Source organism: Dreissena polymorpha, chromosome 15 (assembly GCF_020536995.1).
Source record: "Dreissena polymorpha isolate Duluth1 chromosome 15, UMN_Dpol_1.0, whole genome shotgun sequence".
In the NCBI taxonomy this organism is placed as follows: domain Eukaryota; kingdom Metazoa; phylum Mollusca; class Bivalvia; order Myida; family Dreissenidae; genus Dreissena; species Dreissena polymorpha.
The window spans coordinates 3,141,637-3,159,347 of NC_068369.1; the positions used below are offsets into that span (position 1 = coordinate 3,141,637).

The 17,711-nt window shown below is 35.5% G+C and overlaps 1 long non-coding RNA gene across 1 annotated transcript in view; it reads left to right on the forward strand.

Moving 5' to 3' along the window:
• Nucleotides 1-13,991, forward strand: part of LOC127860048 (uncharacterized) — a 37,577-nt gene extending 23,586 nt beyond the window's left edge. The window contains exon 3 of the long non-coding RNA XR_008039578.1: nucleotides 13,716-13,991. This is a non-coding gene — a long non-coding RNA (uncharacterized LOC127860048). The remainder of the gene's footprint in view (nucleotides 1-13,715) is intronic.
• Nucleotides 13,992-17,711: the final 3,720 nt, after the last annotated feature.

The window sequence follows — 17,711 nt, forward strand, 5'->3', positions numbered from 1 at the left end:
TTCTGTTTCTGATTAAGTTCTGCTGCGATACCAGCTAGTGATTGATGTTGACCGTTTTGGCCTCTTCAAGCAGAAAAGGTACCAAGACATAGAACTGAAGGGATCCTTTCCCAGCCTTCTGGTTCAATTTCCTGTGCCAGCCCTCCGTATTGTTATTGGTGCGCACAGGCTGCCTGTACACAGACCACTCCTCTGTTGAAAAAAGTGTGGTGTCAACCCATGTGTATTCCACATTTCAAAGAAATCACGTACATTCTCTGAACTAGTGTCTGCACGATCTTTCATGCGTTGAAAAGCTCTCCTAATATCCCTGCCGGGAAAGAAAGGTAAAGCAAACAGATAACTAATCAGCTGGTGCATAGTTGAGCGTTCCCTGTACGTCCTGATGAGACCAAAGTCCTTCATATTTTTATCACAGATTGGGACCAATGGCACAACCTTTCAGAACGGTTCTTGGGAATACCTGTCGAAGTGCCTGCGACAAACATATCTCGAAGTCCATACAGAAGCAATCAACGACAGGAGCTTCTGGGAGAATGTCGAGTACCCTCTGTAAAATGGCTATGTAGTCCTGTTTCCTGCATCCTGACATCAGACCGTACTTTAGTGTAACCTGTTTCATTGACTCGCCCTCCTGTATGAACGCATGAATTGACCAAAGTTGCTTGAACTGCTTTTTGACAACCCTGAATGTCCTGTCAAGGTACCACTTCCTGGCATTCTGTTGGAGTTTAAGTTATTGGTTTTGGGCAAATATTATATGTCGATTGCCGTCAACTCATACGTCATCTAATGTAGTTTCTAAGTATATGTATTGCTGAATTTAAATAGAATAGTCACAACCCAAAAGTACAACATTAATTACTAATTCAGTGATTACGGGTTCTAAGTGTCTTCAAGATCAACAATAATACTGAAAATAGGGGTCGAAGTGTCAAGAGGTCGAAGTGTCATCAAACATGGGTAAGGGTCGAAGTGTCAAGGGGTCGAAGTGTCTTGCTACCCTTGCATCAATAATCCCATTCCCCACCGACCCATATATATACTATATTTAGGAAAAAGTATGCAACACAGCTTCTGAAGAAAATGACATTGGGTCCTGATGTTAATATGTCCGTCATTTTTAATGTGCATATTCCACCCATGGATGAAAGTTAGAAAGTTGGTTGATAAAGCTATTAAACAATGTAAAAAGTTGTCAAGTCTTTTCAATTTAAGTCAAAAGCATGGTTTATTTGTTATAAACATACATATGATAAACACTCAACAAGAGTTTAACGATCACTAAACTACTCTACACACCTGGAGTGTTTAGTCTCTATTAAAGCAATATATATGCAAAAGGTGCTTTTACCTATTAATATTATATTAATATTATAAAAGTATGTTGACTATTATTATAAAAAGCTTCAACAGCAGTGTAATGAGATATATAAAACACCTTAAGGTTAATGCAAGTACACATAAGGTTAAATTGGCTGATATTTTACATTTTTAAAAATAAAATAAAAAATCTGTTTAGTCAGTTTTATTTTTATTTTTTAGGTAGACTGCTCGCTTTTCGCACTTTTATTTTTATTTTTATCTCTCCCCCGACTCAATTTTTTTGAAAAATTTCCCGTAAAACAAATAATAAAAAAATGTTGGCCTAATATCTTGTGAAGCGTTGGTATGTGAAAAAAAGTAACGATATGACCCTTAAACACAACATTCTTCACACAGCAAAGTCCTGCATTTAAGCTCGCATTCAAACACCTCATAATAGCAACGTTAAAAAATAAATATGTGTATGTGTTTAAAACAATGATTGATTTAATCATCTTTAGTCCAGCATTTTTTTATTATCTGTTTTACAGCAGCGACCCACCCTATTTTTCGACAAATACATATAAAAATAAAGTCACTTTCGTTTTTTAGCTCATCTATTTTTTTAAAAAAATTATGAGCTATTGTCATCACCTTGGCGTTGGCGTTGGCGTCGGCGTCCGGTTAAGTTTTGCGTTTAGGTCCACTTTTCTCAGAAAGTATCAATGCTATTGCATTCAAACTTGGTACACTTACTTACTATCATGAGGGGACTGGGCAGGCAAAGTTAGATAACTCTGGCGTGCATTTTGACAGAATTATGTGCCCTTTTTATACTTAAAAAATTGAAAATTTTGGTTAAGTTTTGCGTTTAGTTCCACTTTTCTCAGTAAGTATCAATGCTATTACATTCAAACTTGGTACACTTACTTACTATCATGAGGGGACTGGGCAGGCAAAGTTAGATAACTCTGGCATGCATTTTTACAGAATTATGTGCCCTTTTTATACTTAGAAAATTGGCAATTTTGGTTAAGTTTTGTGTTTAAGTCCATTTTATTCCTTAAGCATCAAAGCTATTGCTTTCATACTTGCAACACTTACTAACTATAATAAGGGGACTGTGCAGGCAAAGTAATGTAACTCTGACTGGCATTTTGACAGAATTATGTGCCCTTTTTATACTTAGAAAATTGAAAATTTGATTAAGTTTTGTGTTTAGGTCCACTTTATTCCTACAGTATCAAAGCTATTGCTTTCATACTTGCAAGATTTATGAACTATCATAAGGGGACCGTGCAGGCAAAGTTATGTAACTCTGACTGGCATTTGGACGGAATTATGGGCCCTTTATACTTAGAAAATTGAAAATTTGGTTAAGATTTATGTTTTGGTCCACTTTACCCCTAAAGTATCATAGATATTGCTTTCATACTTGGAACACTCACAAACTATCATAAGGGTACAGTAAAAGGACAAGTTGCATAACTCTGGTTGTCATTGTTACTGAATTATGGCCCTTTTTTGACTTAGTAACTTTGAATATATGGTTAAATTTTGTGTTTCGATCCACTTTACTTCTTAAGTATCAAGGCTATTGCTTTCAAACTTCAAATACTTACATGCTATCATGAGGTTACTGTACCTGGCAACTTGAATTTTACTTTGACCTTTGAATGACCTTGACTCTCAAGGTCAAATTATTAAATTTGCTAAAATTGCCATAACTTCTTTATTTATGATTAGATTTGATTGATACTTTGATGAAACTACTCTTACCTGACATACCACAATAGACTCCACCCAAACCATCCCCCGTGCCCTCCCCCCCCCCCCCCCCCTCCCCCCCCCTCCCCCCCCTAATTTTTTTTTTTTTTTTTTTTTAAGATAATCTCACAAATTACCACCACACCCTCACACTATACCCCTCCCCATTTTTTTTTTTTTTTAAAAACGGTTATGTTTGAAATACCGTCCAACCATCGCACCCAAACCCCCCCCCCCCATCGCCCCCCCCCCCCCCCCCCCCCCCCCCCCCCCCGATTTTTTTTTTTTTTTTTTTTTTTCGCTTTTTTGGAAGATAATGTAATAAATGTCCACAACCCCACACTATACACCCCTCTTCACTCCACTCCTCCCTCCTTTGTGATTGAAAATGAGAGTCCCTTCACCTTTAAAAAGAAAATAGATGAGCGGTCTGCACCCGCAAGGCGGTGCTCTTGTTTTATTTACATTTCACCCGCCGACCTGGTATTTTATCCATAACTAGAAAAAAAAAATGCGCAGATTGCCGAAAGTGTTGTTCAAAATTTGTTTATAATACGTTTTATTTAGATGTGCCAATTTGACTTGTAAAACGTCAGCGATTTTCATTGGCTATTGCAGCCAATACCACACGCTATTAGCCAATCGGTGAGTATTTAACAAATGAGTTTCATATTGCATTTCCAAAATGGCGGACATAAACATCAACGAGACAAATGTAGCATATTTTAAAATCAAATTAATTAAAAACGGAGCAGAAACAATTTCATTTAGAAAAGATAATCTTCAGAAAACCATTGTTGACATCATGCCCATATTATGTGATACGAAATTCAAAATAATAATGAGATTTTGCAGATGATGCAGAGGTGTCACCATCGATAAATTTCTGTGTGTTAAAAAGTTTTGGGTAGGTTTAATAAATATGCGTATTTATTAAAATGCATATCCTGTAATATTTTTATTGATAAAAATCAACATCCCGAAAATGTCCAAGAATTACTACTTTACGTTTCTTCATAATGAACATGAGGACTGAACCACAGGTACTTGCATCAATAATCCCATTCCCCACCCACCCATATATATTCTTTATTTAGAAAAAAAGTATGCAACACAGCTTCTGAAGAAAATAACATTGGGTCCCGATGTTCATATGTCCGTCAAAGTCACGAGAAAGTTTTATTTATTTTTCTTGACATTATTTTTCAAAAATGAGTTATTATTTAGTCGAAATATGATGTTTTATCAACTGTAAATAATTTTTTCATTTTTCATACTGCAAGATTTGTACTGCAAGGAATGCAAATATATTTATCACACCTCAGGCTCTGTTGATAAATGTGCTCAGGGCCCTCGTTTTGCCATTTTTGGGGCCGAAATTCGGCCGCATTCCCACCTGAAAATAGTAAACTTTTTTCCCCTATTTCAACTTAAAATTCCCCTCTCAAAAACAAAAAAAATAAATATTTTTTTTACTTTTATACCTATGTTGCCAGCTGGTATCTTGCTATAAACCTTGATTAAATGTATATTTATGTAAATTACATTAAAATAGAGCAATATTTAGTGTTGAATGATTGGTGAAAAGATCTTGAAAAATTCCCTTTTTCGCAGAAAACGACGTGAAATTTCTCCCTCTATGTGCCCCGGCCCCAATCCCCCATGTCTAGCAAGGGCCCTGGTACTCAATCGGCTCTATTTATTTGTTCCAAGGGTTATTATTTTCTTCACATTTATATAGCTCTCTCTGTTTATTATATATCCAAAACATGTTATTGCTGTTTCTCCTTAAAAAAATACAGACAACACATTCCATAGAAATTTTCATTTGAACTTAAACTGTGAATAAGAGAGGAACAAAATAATATGTGCAAAAGTTTACACCATTTTATTTTGACAATACTGTGAGTCTTTTACGAAATTTTTAAAATAAAATACTATTTTAAAATATACAATTACATAGTTCAAAAGTTGTGTTCTTTATATAATTAATCTTGCGAGTAAGTTATATACAGTCAGCAGAGTAATTCTACTAGAACAATTTAAATCCTTGCTACATGTGCTATTTAATTCTTTATGCGGCTTTCACTTAAGAAAATGTTCAATGAAATAAATCTAGGTTTCTTGGTATATTGTGTCTTTAGCCTCAATATTTTGTTGGGGCTAATGTGAAGCAAATGGACATGATACAAAACCTACGAAGATTACGGCCATACAATGTCACATACAAAATAATTATCACCTAACCCATGCGTTTTGAGAACAATAATTGTTTAACTCTTTATTATATTAGTAAATATTAAGCATGTGAAACAAGGACGGGTTATTTTTAACTCCAAATGTATGATTTGATCACACCTAGAAGAAGTAAACACTAACATGTTACACACCAAATATTGAACCCCTGACCCTTGCGGTGTCTTGTGTTGTTAGGGATTATCAAAGTCATTAATCTATATAAATCAGTTGACCCCTGAAGCGCAAACAGTTTTGACCACGGAGACATGCTTTGAGGAAACTTAGCAAAGAACCACTATATGGTTGGCATGCAACCCAACAAACCAAAGGGCCTTGCGGTTTCAGAGAATGATTATATTATTTATATTTATAAGCAAAACAGTAACCCGTAGGCCGGGCAAATTTTCTGCATGATTTGAACAAACTTCAAAGAGAACCTCATAACGATGTTACACACCAAATATTGTAGTCATGCCTCTTGTGTTCACTTTACATATATAAACACTATAACTCTCTCTGAATATAAAATGAAATGCAGCACATGTTTTTATAAGTCTATAACTCACGGTTTCTTAAATAAAATATTCACATTTTATGTACTAGAACTTTCACTACACAAAGTTTGGATCAAGATCAATTCAAGCGCAGTCTGATCAGGATCCAAAGTGTTCGCTTAACATCTTTAGAAGTACTGACTGAATGACAATTATGTTTAACCGTTTGGATCCTGATCAGACTGCTCTTTTGGAGCCAAAATGGTCGCAATCGCCCTAAGGTTCAATTTCCTGTTATGTGGCTCATTTTTTCTCATGATTGATACAAATTATCATGATATAAAGCTAGTCTGTTGTATATTAAATAGTATTTTTTAGTGTGCATATTCCACCCATGGATGAAAGTTACAAAGTTGGTTGTTATTTAAAGCTATTAAACAATTTAAAAAGTTTTCAATCCTTTTTTTTTAAGTCAAATGCATGCTATATTTGTTATAAACATACATATGATTAACACTCAACAAAAGTTTAACGATCACTATAATACGTACACTACACACCTGGCGTGGTTAATGGTCTCTGTTGAAGCAATATAGTATAATACATGCGAAAGGTGCTTTTACATATAAATATATATAAAAATTTGTTTACTATTATTATAAAAAGCTTCTACAACAGTGTAATAAGATATATAAAACACTTAAAGGTTAATGCAAGTATACACAAGGTTAAATTGGCTTAATTTTAAATTTTCAAAAAAAAAAAAAATCAGTTTAGACAGTTTTATTTTAATTATTTTGGTAGACTGCTCACTTTTCATGATTTTATTTTTATTTATCCCTCCCGACTCAATTTTTTTGAAAAATTTCCCGTAAAACAAATAATAAAAAAATGCTGGCCTAAAGCCATCTAAAAACCCTTTATTAAATATTCTCAAAATTTTAAGTAGTAATATTGATTTCACACAAAATTACTTAGGGGAGAAACAACTGTATATAACTTAAATTGTTTTTGACCTCCAATCATGAATGCATGGCTTGTCGGGAATGCACTCTTATCTCTCCAATTGAACCCATTCAGCCACCTGATAATCAGCAACTAATTAATTCTCTATTCACTGTGCCTGAATTGTTCTGGTACAGTAGTATTCATTGATGCCTTTTGAAATGGTAATGTGATGATCCCTTAGTTCCTGGAAATAGGCCCAAGCTGGGAACACACATCAAAGACCTTCAGACTGATAAGTGTGGAATACAAATTGTTATAGCACACAGTTTATCGATGATGAGGTCGATGAGGGCACTAGATTTGGTGTGATTATCAAAGATTTGTGTTTTAAATAGGGTTGATTGTTGTTTTAATTGGAAATATCATTTCAAGTTGAGTCTGAAAATAGTTCCAGTTTGTTTTAAAGCAAGGCCCAGAGGTGCATGGCAGATTTCTTTTTATTATGCCCCCCTTCGAAGAAGAGGGGGAATATTGCTTTGCACAAAGACCTATAGATAACACAGATTGGAATCTCTCGTCTTCGCTATAGCGATATGCGATAATATCTATCGGCGGACGCGGGTCACGTGACATTGATTTTGAAATGCCGGTGTACCTGTAGATTCTTCCCTGTTCCAGCTGCTGTCGGCCATTTTTTTATAAAGCAAACAATTATTCTTCGTAATGAGACGTTAATATTTGATGTCGTAGGGTATTCTGAGCATGATCTGGTAAGTTTATATTATTTTGATATTGTTATTAACAATTTTAATGTGTTAATTAGTGTTTTTAGCGCTCGGTTGTCAGTTTGCAGAGCAATGAATGCCTGAAAGCACAACGTTACGAACTTAACGTAGTGAGCAAAGTCGGTCGTTGAAAAAAGACATATTGAATATTTTTTGTGTGATTAAAAATAAGTATTTATTTTCTGTGTTGATAATTCTTTAGGTTTTGGTAGTTATTATTCTAATTAATTATTAATTTATCGGAATTTGAAAGAGAACACTGGATTTGTTCATTTTCGATAATTTTTGAAAAATTGAAAGGCCCGACGCATTTTTCTATAAACTTCTTCATTAAGCATCACAAATTGATAACGTAAGATTTTTATGCTAGGTGAGATGTTAATCTATGTATGATTTATAAAAAGTAGACGAAAATGAGGTATTTTAAAGGATTTTGCCTTTGTACAATTTGTACTATTTATACTGTTATTTCATTCAATCTAGTGGTTTGTATTTTGTTGAAACACTTTTCTATTTTATTTCTCATCCCATATCTTTGAAGTTAGATTTTTTATGCTATGCAATATGTTAATCTAAGTATAGATTTAAACAAACTAGAAGAAAATATTCAATTTAAAGTATTTGGCCTTTTACAATGTTGGTACAATTTTAAGCTCTTTTCTTCTGTTGTACAAGATAGCTGTCAAACGTGTTTTTGTTCTTTTTGATAAACTTTTTCATTTTTCATCCCAAATCGATTAAGTCAGATTGTTATGCTTGGTGATATGTAATTCTAGGTATGATTTATAAAAAGTAGACGAAAATAAGTCATTTTAAAGGATTTTGCCTTTGTACAATTTGTACAATTTTATACTGTTATTTCATTCAATCATTTTTCACACCTGTCGCCATAGTGGTTTGTTTCTTTTTGAAAAACTTTTCTATTTCTCTTCCCATATCGTTGAAGTAAGAATTTTTACTAGTATGTCCAACTTATAAGATACACAATCGAGAATAGCCTTTTTTTAAACAGTTTTATACAGCATTTCACCGTGTTTATAACGTACTATTTTAAACATGTATATTAAAATCTAACACATTCACAACAAAGACTTACCTTAATTGGACATCACAATGACATATTAAGAATGAATTCGCCGGCCGCGGCCACTGATCACACAATTAAAATCAATCAACAACGCAAACTGATAATTGAAGTAAGAATCCCTTCTTTTAATTAATTCTCAAGAGTAAAGAAAAAACACACAAAGCATCTCAGTTTGCTAATTGATCCGACGATTAACACACGCCTGAAATGTTTTTGTTTTTTTTCTTTTCGCGAAATCCTAGCCCACGATACTGAAAGCTTAATTTAATTACCAAAAGAAAAAAACTGGATTACAAACAAAACTTTAATAACCTATAACTCATGAATAAGATCTAAATAAAAAGAGAATTAAACAATGGAAAAAAATCTACACAATCAATATTGAAATAAGTCTAACTAAAACCGTTTTTGGATCGAACGATCATAGCATTTATTTTACTGTAATGTTGTTTTAATCAGATACCTACATCTTTGTGTCCACATATATCTATCCGTTTTGAAATAATAATATTTTATTAGGTTTTAACTGTTTGAAATACCAAATTATACAAGAATATTTTATCAGCAAAAGCCTTTCAAATAAACTATTCAACAGCATTCTCGCCGCGATTTGGAAGTTCTTAGCGCAATTTCTTCAATGATCGCGGCATTATAAATTCTTATTGTAGGTAAATAAAATCGAGATTTTTTAAAAACATAATTACTCATGTTTCTATGAAACTTTATTTTATAAAAATCGATCATTATTGACCAAGTTACAGCCGCCTTTCTACAGCGCCGTAACATTTTCGCATAACTTTGCTCGATAATCGTAGCCGTTGCTACTGACGCGTCGCTATCTTATCGCAATCGTGATACACCGGCTATCTCCGGACTACTCCGATTGATTCATGGAATAAATCGTCTGCTGATCTCAAGTGTTCTTATCAGTTTCTCGACCACGTGACCCCGCCGAGAGATAGCTCGATAAGGCGCGAAGTTTCCAATCTGTGTTATCTATAGGTCTTTGCTTTGCACATGTTGGTCGGTCTGTCGGTCGGTCCGTCCACCAGGTGGTTTCCGGATGATAACTCAAGAACGCTTGGGCCTAGGATCATGAAACTTCATAGGAACATTGGTCATGACTCGCAAATGACCCCTATTGATTTTGAGGTCACTAGGTCAAAGGTCAAAGTCACGGTGACCCTAAATAGTAAAATGGTTTCCAGATGATAACTCAAGAACGCTTATACCTAATATCATGAAACTTGATAGGTAGATTGATCAGGACTCACAGATGACCCCAATTGATTTTCAGGTCACTAGGTCAAAGGTCAAGGTCACGGTGACCCCAAATAGTAAAATGATTTCCGGATGATAACTAAAGAATGCTTATGCCTAGAATCATGAAACTTCATAGGTAGATTGATAATGACTGGCAGATGGCCCCTATTGATTTTCAGGTCACTAGGGTAAAGGTAAAGGTCACAGTGACCCAAAATAGTAAAATGGTTTCCGGATGATAACTCAAGAACGCTTATGCCTAGGATCATGAAACTTGATAGGTAGATTGATAATGACTGGCAGATGACCCCTAATGATTTTCAGGTCACTAGGTCAAAGGTCAAGGTCACGTTGACCCGAAATAGTAAAATGGTTTCCGGATGATAACTCAAGAACGCTTATGCCTAGGATCATGAAACTTGACAGGTAGATTGATAATGACTGGCAGATGACCTCTATTGATTTTCAGGTCACTAGGTCAAAGGTCAAGGTCACAGTGACAAAAAACGTATTCACACAATGGCTGCCACTACAACGGACAGCCCATATGGGGGGCATGCATGTTTTACAAACAGCCCTTGTTTTGAAAATGTTTTTGGTCTGCTGAAAAATATGGCTGCCAGGGGGCTGGCATTTTCCCTTATATGGCTACAGTAAAACCTTGTTTTGTTAACACTGTAGAGGCCATTTTTATTGTCCAATCTTCATGAAACTTGTTCAGAAGATTTTTGCTAATGTTATCTTTGACGAGTTTGAAAATAATTCTGGTCTGTTGAAAAACATGGCCGCCAGGGGGCGGGGCATTTTTCCTTGTATGGCATATTAAAACCTTGTTTACACTCTAATAGTCATATTTATAGTCCACCTCATGAAACTTTGTCAGAACATTTTTTTCTGATGATATCTTGGAAGAGTTCGAAAATTGTTCTGGTATGTTGAACAACATGGCAGTCAGGAGGAGTGGCATTTTTCCTTATATGGCTATAGTAAAACCCTGTTAACACTATAAGTCACATTTATAGTCCAGTCTTCATAAAATTTGGTCAAAACATTTGTTCTAATGATATCTTGGGCTGCAAAGAACTGGTCAGTTCCTTTCTGTTAGAGGTAAGCGACTTATGCCCCAAGATCGAATGATATTGACTATTTTACTGTCAAAAGGTCATTTACAGAGCCGTATGTGGAAAGACACACACTAAACAAAGCTCAGTGCCTTTTCTTGTATGATTGAACCAGAGATCAGCCATGACTTAGCCCTTACAATACAGAACCAGTCCCATATTTCTCTGACACTGAGTTCTACACGCCACACCCATTTTTGGGTCACTAGGTCAAAGATCAAGGTCAATGCGACCTCAAAAAAAATAAATTTAAAACCCGCAGCTGAGCGTTGGCAGTCTTAGTTATCTAATTTGCCAATTTGAAAATCTAAATGTACGTGCTTGGATAACTCTGCTAATCATCATTTTATGACACTCAATTAGCAAATGTAATAAACTATTCAAAATGAGATAGCATTAAGCTTATTAAAATTTAGCACTGCTTCCTACATCAAAAAAGGGGATTCCGGTTTTGAAGAGATATTTTATGCATGGTTTACGCATGGTTTTATAGGAAAAAATATGGGACCGAACAATTTGTCCGGTTTAGAGAAGATTCTAGTATAGAGAGGATCCAGTTTAGAGGGTTTGCACTGTAAGGAATTCACCGGTACGGGAATTCGGTATTGCTTATAATTTGTAAAAGCCATTTTTATCAGGATTTCAAAGAAGTTTTAAATCCGACTTAGGCCTAAAGAAAAAATAGGTTTTTTTCTGGTAACATGCCCTAAAAAAAGTGGGTCGGTAGGTAGTCTTTTTTCTTTTTCTTATCACAACACTTAATTGAATATTTAACTCAATGAGAATGTCATTATTTTCATGTATCAGCAGTGTGAAATGCATGACAACATAGTACTAACTTTCAGATATATACAGTTTGTCAACCAGTTGCGGATAATCAGCAGTTCCGATTAATTTGTATTTAATTTTCCATAATGCCCCATTAAAAACAAAATGATAAGTGTCTAAGGTATACATTGCACATTAGGTAAAGGAATAAATTAACAAAGTTTAAGCAAGACAGATTTTGTATTATCCTTACAGGGGGGATAAATGCAGCAAAAAGTTAAACGGAACTCAGCTACTTTTTGTTGATTGAAAACAAATGCCATGACAATGTTTTGAAATACTAATACTGTAAGTTGAATGATTTTTAATAATTTTCCGAAAGGTGAACTTTATATGGCTATTTTTGACAAATAACTGCATCTGCCGTCTGGCCTAACCTGTTGTCATACAAATTAGTTTTACCCTTTATTTTTACATCTTCTCACATTGACACTAAATCCCGAAAGAAATTATTGTGGTCAAAAGAATTAACGTTTTTTGCCGGGTGATTCTAAACTGGTTGACTGACTGTAGTTCTTAACAAAAAGATGTTTGATCCAGATTGTCTCTATCTGTAAATTACTGTGCAAATAAATATTCTTTGAAAACTTAAGACTACATTTTGAATAAAGCATTTATTGACTAGAATAAATGTCAATGAAACTAAACATTAACAAAAATAACAGTTCTGAACGATTTAGACGCTTTCAACAGTTGCGTAAATTTCGGACAAAAAATTCGGATGCGGATTTTTAAACAGAAAAAACTTTTGTCTTTATCTGAAAATTACTGTTCAAATAAATATTCGTTGAAAACTAACGACTTCAATTTGAATAAAGCATTTATTGACTTGAATAAATGTCAATGAAGCAAAACATTAACAAACATAACAGTTCTGAACTTTTCAGACGCTTTTTGCAGTTGCGTAAATTTCGGACATTAAATTCGAATGCAATTTTAGTAACAGAAAAAACTTTTGAGTTGGCGGTTAAAAACAGGGTCGGTCGGGTAACCGGAAACACAAATATTTTTTTTAGGCCTTAATAGTTTTGCTTATGTCTCACATTGTCAAATAGGTGGTTTCTAGGCAATAACTGTTGTTTACATGGACCAAACTTTAAGAAACTTTGCATAAAGCAGCTTGCTCTCAGACATAGCTTGGAGTTGTATTTCGGGCTAGACAGGTCATGGCCAAGGTCACTGTTTTTAAAAATACAAAAACAGCTTACAGGTGGTTTCCGGTCAAAAGTTTGCATTAACCAATTTTGATGAAAATTTTGGATTAAACAAACTTGCAAGGAAACCTTGTTTTGGAATGTATTTCAACTGAGTTGGGTCAAAGTTCAGCTCTCTTAGTAACTAAAAACAGACAAATAGTTTATCATTAAAATGGAGATATTGTGCTGAAAATTTGATGTGTATGTAACTGACGCAGCGTTGTTTTTTTTGTCCAATTGGGAAAAGTTTCAGTACCAGCCCAATTCCGTAAAATTAGCGCAAAAAACCTGAAATTGGGAAAATTCGCATCGTGAAATCTTCATAATGGGAAATTGGTGTATCTGATTTTTGTTAACAAGTACTTTAAAATTGATATTTAAGTGTTGTCAAGTTGTGAATATTAGATTTACTTTAGGTTCAAGCTATAGAGCTGCATAGTGAAACTAGCTAAATATTGCATTTAAAAAAAAAAGGCCTTTTGGGTTAATTTTATTGTTTCTTATGTTACATAAACACTTTTTGCGCTCAATAACTTAAGTTTGGATGGAGGAGTTGAGCTGAAAGTAGCATACATGCAAACTTAGCTAGGAATTGCATAATTATTTAAAATGAATTAATTATTATACCTGTTTTTGTTGTGGTCCATGTTTCTTGTTAACTATGTGATTAATTTTCTTTTCAGGAGTAAGTGTGTTAACGGGCAAGGAAAGTTATGGAAGAATAGATAAATCCTCAACATTGAATTGTACAGATGGAGCTATTACAGTAACAAGTGGATTCGACATCTCAAAAAATGGTGGTACTATTCTGACACATATTTCAGTACAGTCAAAATATAGTGCAACTAGGAATATAGGATTTATTGTGATAAATATCCATAACACATCTGTTTCTGATGAGGGTGATTACACATGTACTGTTGGATTTGGAAGCCAATCAGCACCATATTTGTTTCTGGCAGAAAGTAAGTATTAGTTTATGTATTTGTTGTTAATTTTTAGCTAGGGTCCAATATTATTGCTGTGGGTAGAGCAATGATCTGAAAAAAGTTGGGTAGGGTAGGCTGTGTTTTTTTTAGCGCAACTGAGCACAACATGCTTATTGTGAGCTTTTTGTCTGTTGTGCATTGTCAACATTTACCTTGTTAACACTCTAGAGGCCACATTTATGGTCCAATCTTCATGAAACTTGGTCAGAACACATGTCCCAATTATATCTTGGGCAAACCAATAATATCTTGGACGTTTTTGAAAATGGTAATGGTTGGTTGAAAATCATGGCTGCCAGGGGAAGTGGCAGATTTTCTTATATGGCTATAGTAAAACCTTAAGAACACGTCAAGAGACTCAAGAGGCTCTAAAAGTCACATTTATTGTCTAATCTTCATGAAACTTAGCACATGAGTTCTAATGATATCTTGATGAGTTCAAAAATGGTTCGGTGTGTTGAAAATATGGTCGCCAGGGGGAGGGGCATTTTACCTTATATGGCTAAAGCAGAACCTTGTTCACACTCTACAAGTCACAGTTGTATGACCCCTTCGAAGAAGAGGGGGTATATTCTTTTGCACATGTCGGTCGGTCCGTCCGTCCAGCAGATGGTTTCCGGATGATTACTCAAGAACGCTTAGGCCTAGGATCATGAAACTTCATAGGTACATTGATCATGACTGGCAGATTACCCCTATTGATTTTCAGGTCACTAGTTAGTCCAATCTTCATATAACTTGGTCAGTAAATCTGTCCCAATGTCTGGTTGGTTGAAAATCATGGCCATCAGAGGGTGGGGCAGTTTCCTTATATGGCTATAGTAAAACCTCTAAAAGTCACATTTATTGTCCAATCTTCATGAAATTTAATAAAGAACATTTGTTCTAATGATATCTTGCAGGAGTTTGAAATTTTGCTTCCTGTATTGGCTCTACAGGCTTTCCAGCGTTCCTAGTATTTCCTTGTATTTCCTAGTTTTCCTAGGCTTTAGCTCGACTATCCTACTCACCCCAGGGTCTGCTTTAGCGTCTGCGTTAGCGGTAGCGTGCAAATGCTAAAGTTTTCGTACTACCCCAATTATTTTCATTGTCCCTTGACATATTGCTTTCATATTTTGCATACTTGTTTACCAACATGACCCCAACCTGTAAAATAGAGCAGACAACTCTATGAAGCATTTTGTAATAATTATGGCCTCTTTTCCACTTATAATATGCAGCAAATGTTAAAGTTTTCGTACTACCCCATTTATTTTCATTGTCCCTTGACATATTGCTTTCATATTTTGCATACTTGTTTAACAACATCACCCCAACCTATAAACAAGAGCAGACAACTCTATCAAGCATTTTGCCATAATTATTGCCCCTTTTATACTTAGAATATGCATATTATTGATAAATCTATGTTAAAGTTTGTGTACTATCCCAAATATTTCCTATATCCTTTGACATATTGTTTTTATATGTTGCATACTTGTTTACCAACATGACCCCAACCTATAAACAAGAGCAGACCACTGCATCAAGCATTTTGACATAATTATGGCCCCTTTTACACTTAGATAATTGAACATTTTGCTTAAATTGCCATAACTTCTTTATTTATGATCACATTTTATTATTACTTTGACAACACAACACTTACCTGAATACCACAATGGATTCCACCCAAACAATACCCCACGCCCTTACCCAGAATCCCTTCCCCCCCCACCCCCCCACCCCCCCAAAAAATATATATATATTTATGCCCCCCTTCGAAGAAGAGGGGGTATATTGCTTTGCACATGTCGGTCGGTCTGTCGGTCCTTCCACCAGGTGGTTTCCGGATGATAACTCAAGAACGCTTGGGCCTAGGATCATGAAACTTCATAGGTACATTGATCATGACTCGCAGATGACCCCTATTGATTTTGAGGACACTAGGTCAAAGGTCAAGGTCAGGGTGACCCGAAAGAGTAAAATGGTTTCCGGATGAAAACTAAAGAACGCTTAGGCCTAGGATCATGAAACTTGATAGGTAGATTGATCATGACTCGCGGATGACCCCTATTGATATTGAGGTCACTAGGTCAAAGGTCAAGGTGACAGTGACCCGAAATAGTAAAATGGTTTCCGGATGATAACTCAAGAAGGCTTAGGCCTAGGATCATGAAGTTTGATAGGTAGATTGATCATGACTCGCAGATGACCCCTATTGATTTTCAGGTCACTAGGTCAAAGGTCAAGGTCACAGTGACCCGAAATAGTAAAATGGTTTCCGGATAACTCAATAACGCTTATGCCTAGGATCATGAAACTTGTAGGTAGATTGATAATGGCTGGCAGATGACCCCTATTGATTTTCAGGTCACTAGGTGAAAGGTCAAGGTCACCGTGACCTGAAATAGTAAAAGGGTTTCCGGATGATAACTCAAGAACGCTTATGCCTAGGATCATGAAACTTCATAGGTACATTGATCATGACTCGCAGATGACCCCTATTGATTTTCAGGTCACAAGGTCAACTAGGATCATGAAACTTGATAGGTAGATTGATCATGGCTCGCAGTTTACCCCTATTGATTTTCAGGTCACTATATCAAAGGTCAAGGATACGGTGACCTGAAATAGTAAAATGGTTTCCGGATGATAACTCAAGAACGCTAATGGCTACGATCATAAAACATCATAGGTACATTGATCATGACTCGCAGATGACCCCTATTGATTTTGAGGTCACTAGGTCAAAGGTCAAGGTCATGATGACCCGAAATAGTAAAATGGTTTCCGGATGATAACTCAAGAACGCTTATGCCTAGGATCATGAGACTTCATAAGTACATTAATCATGACTTGCAGATGACCCCTATTGATTTTGAGGTCACTAGGTCAAAGGTCAAGTTCATGGTGACCCGAAATAGTAAAATGGTTTTCCGGATGATAACTGAAGAACGCTTATTCCTAGGATCATGAAACTTGATAGGTAGATTGATCATGACTCGCAGATGACCCCTATTGAATTTCAGGTCAATAGGTCAAAGTTCAAGGTCACGGTGACCCAAAATAGTAAAATGGTTTCCGGATGATAACTCAAGAACGCTTTTGGCTAGGATCATGAAACTTCATAGGTACATTGGTCATGACTGGCAAATGACCACTATTGATTTTCAGGTCACTAGGTCAAAGATCATGGTCACAGTGACGAAAAACATATTCACACAATGGCTGTCACTACAACGGAGTGCCCATATGGGGGGCATGCATGTTTTACAAACAGCCCTTGTTTTTTAAAACATCATCTAATAAATTACCACACCCCACATTATACTCCCCTCTCACCAACCCTACCCCCCCAAAAAAAAATTTTATTTAGCCTTTTTTCATTTTTGAAAGATCGTCTAATAAATGACCACTCCCCACATTATACCCCCTCTCAACCCCCCCCCCCCCCCCCAACATTTTTTTTTTTCCTTTTTGTTATTTTTGAAAGATCGTCTAATAAATTATTGGATATGAACAATTTTCCCATGATGGCTTATGTTATACTGTCAAGCTATCGAATAGTCGAGCGCGCTGTCCTCTGACAGCTCTCGTTTAAATGTGCTCCTAGTTTTTTCCTAGTTTTGTCTAAAATCTCCTAGTTTTCTTAGTTTTTCATTAATTTGTCACTTTTTTGGATAAGGTAAAACTGTCTTTTAAGGTGTT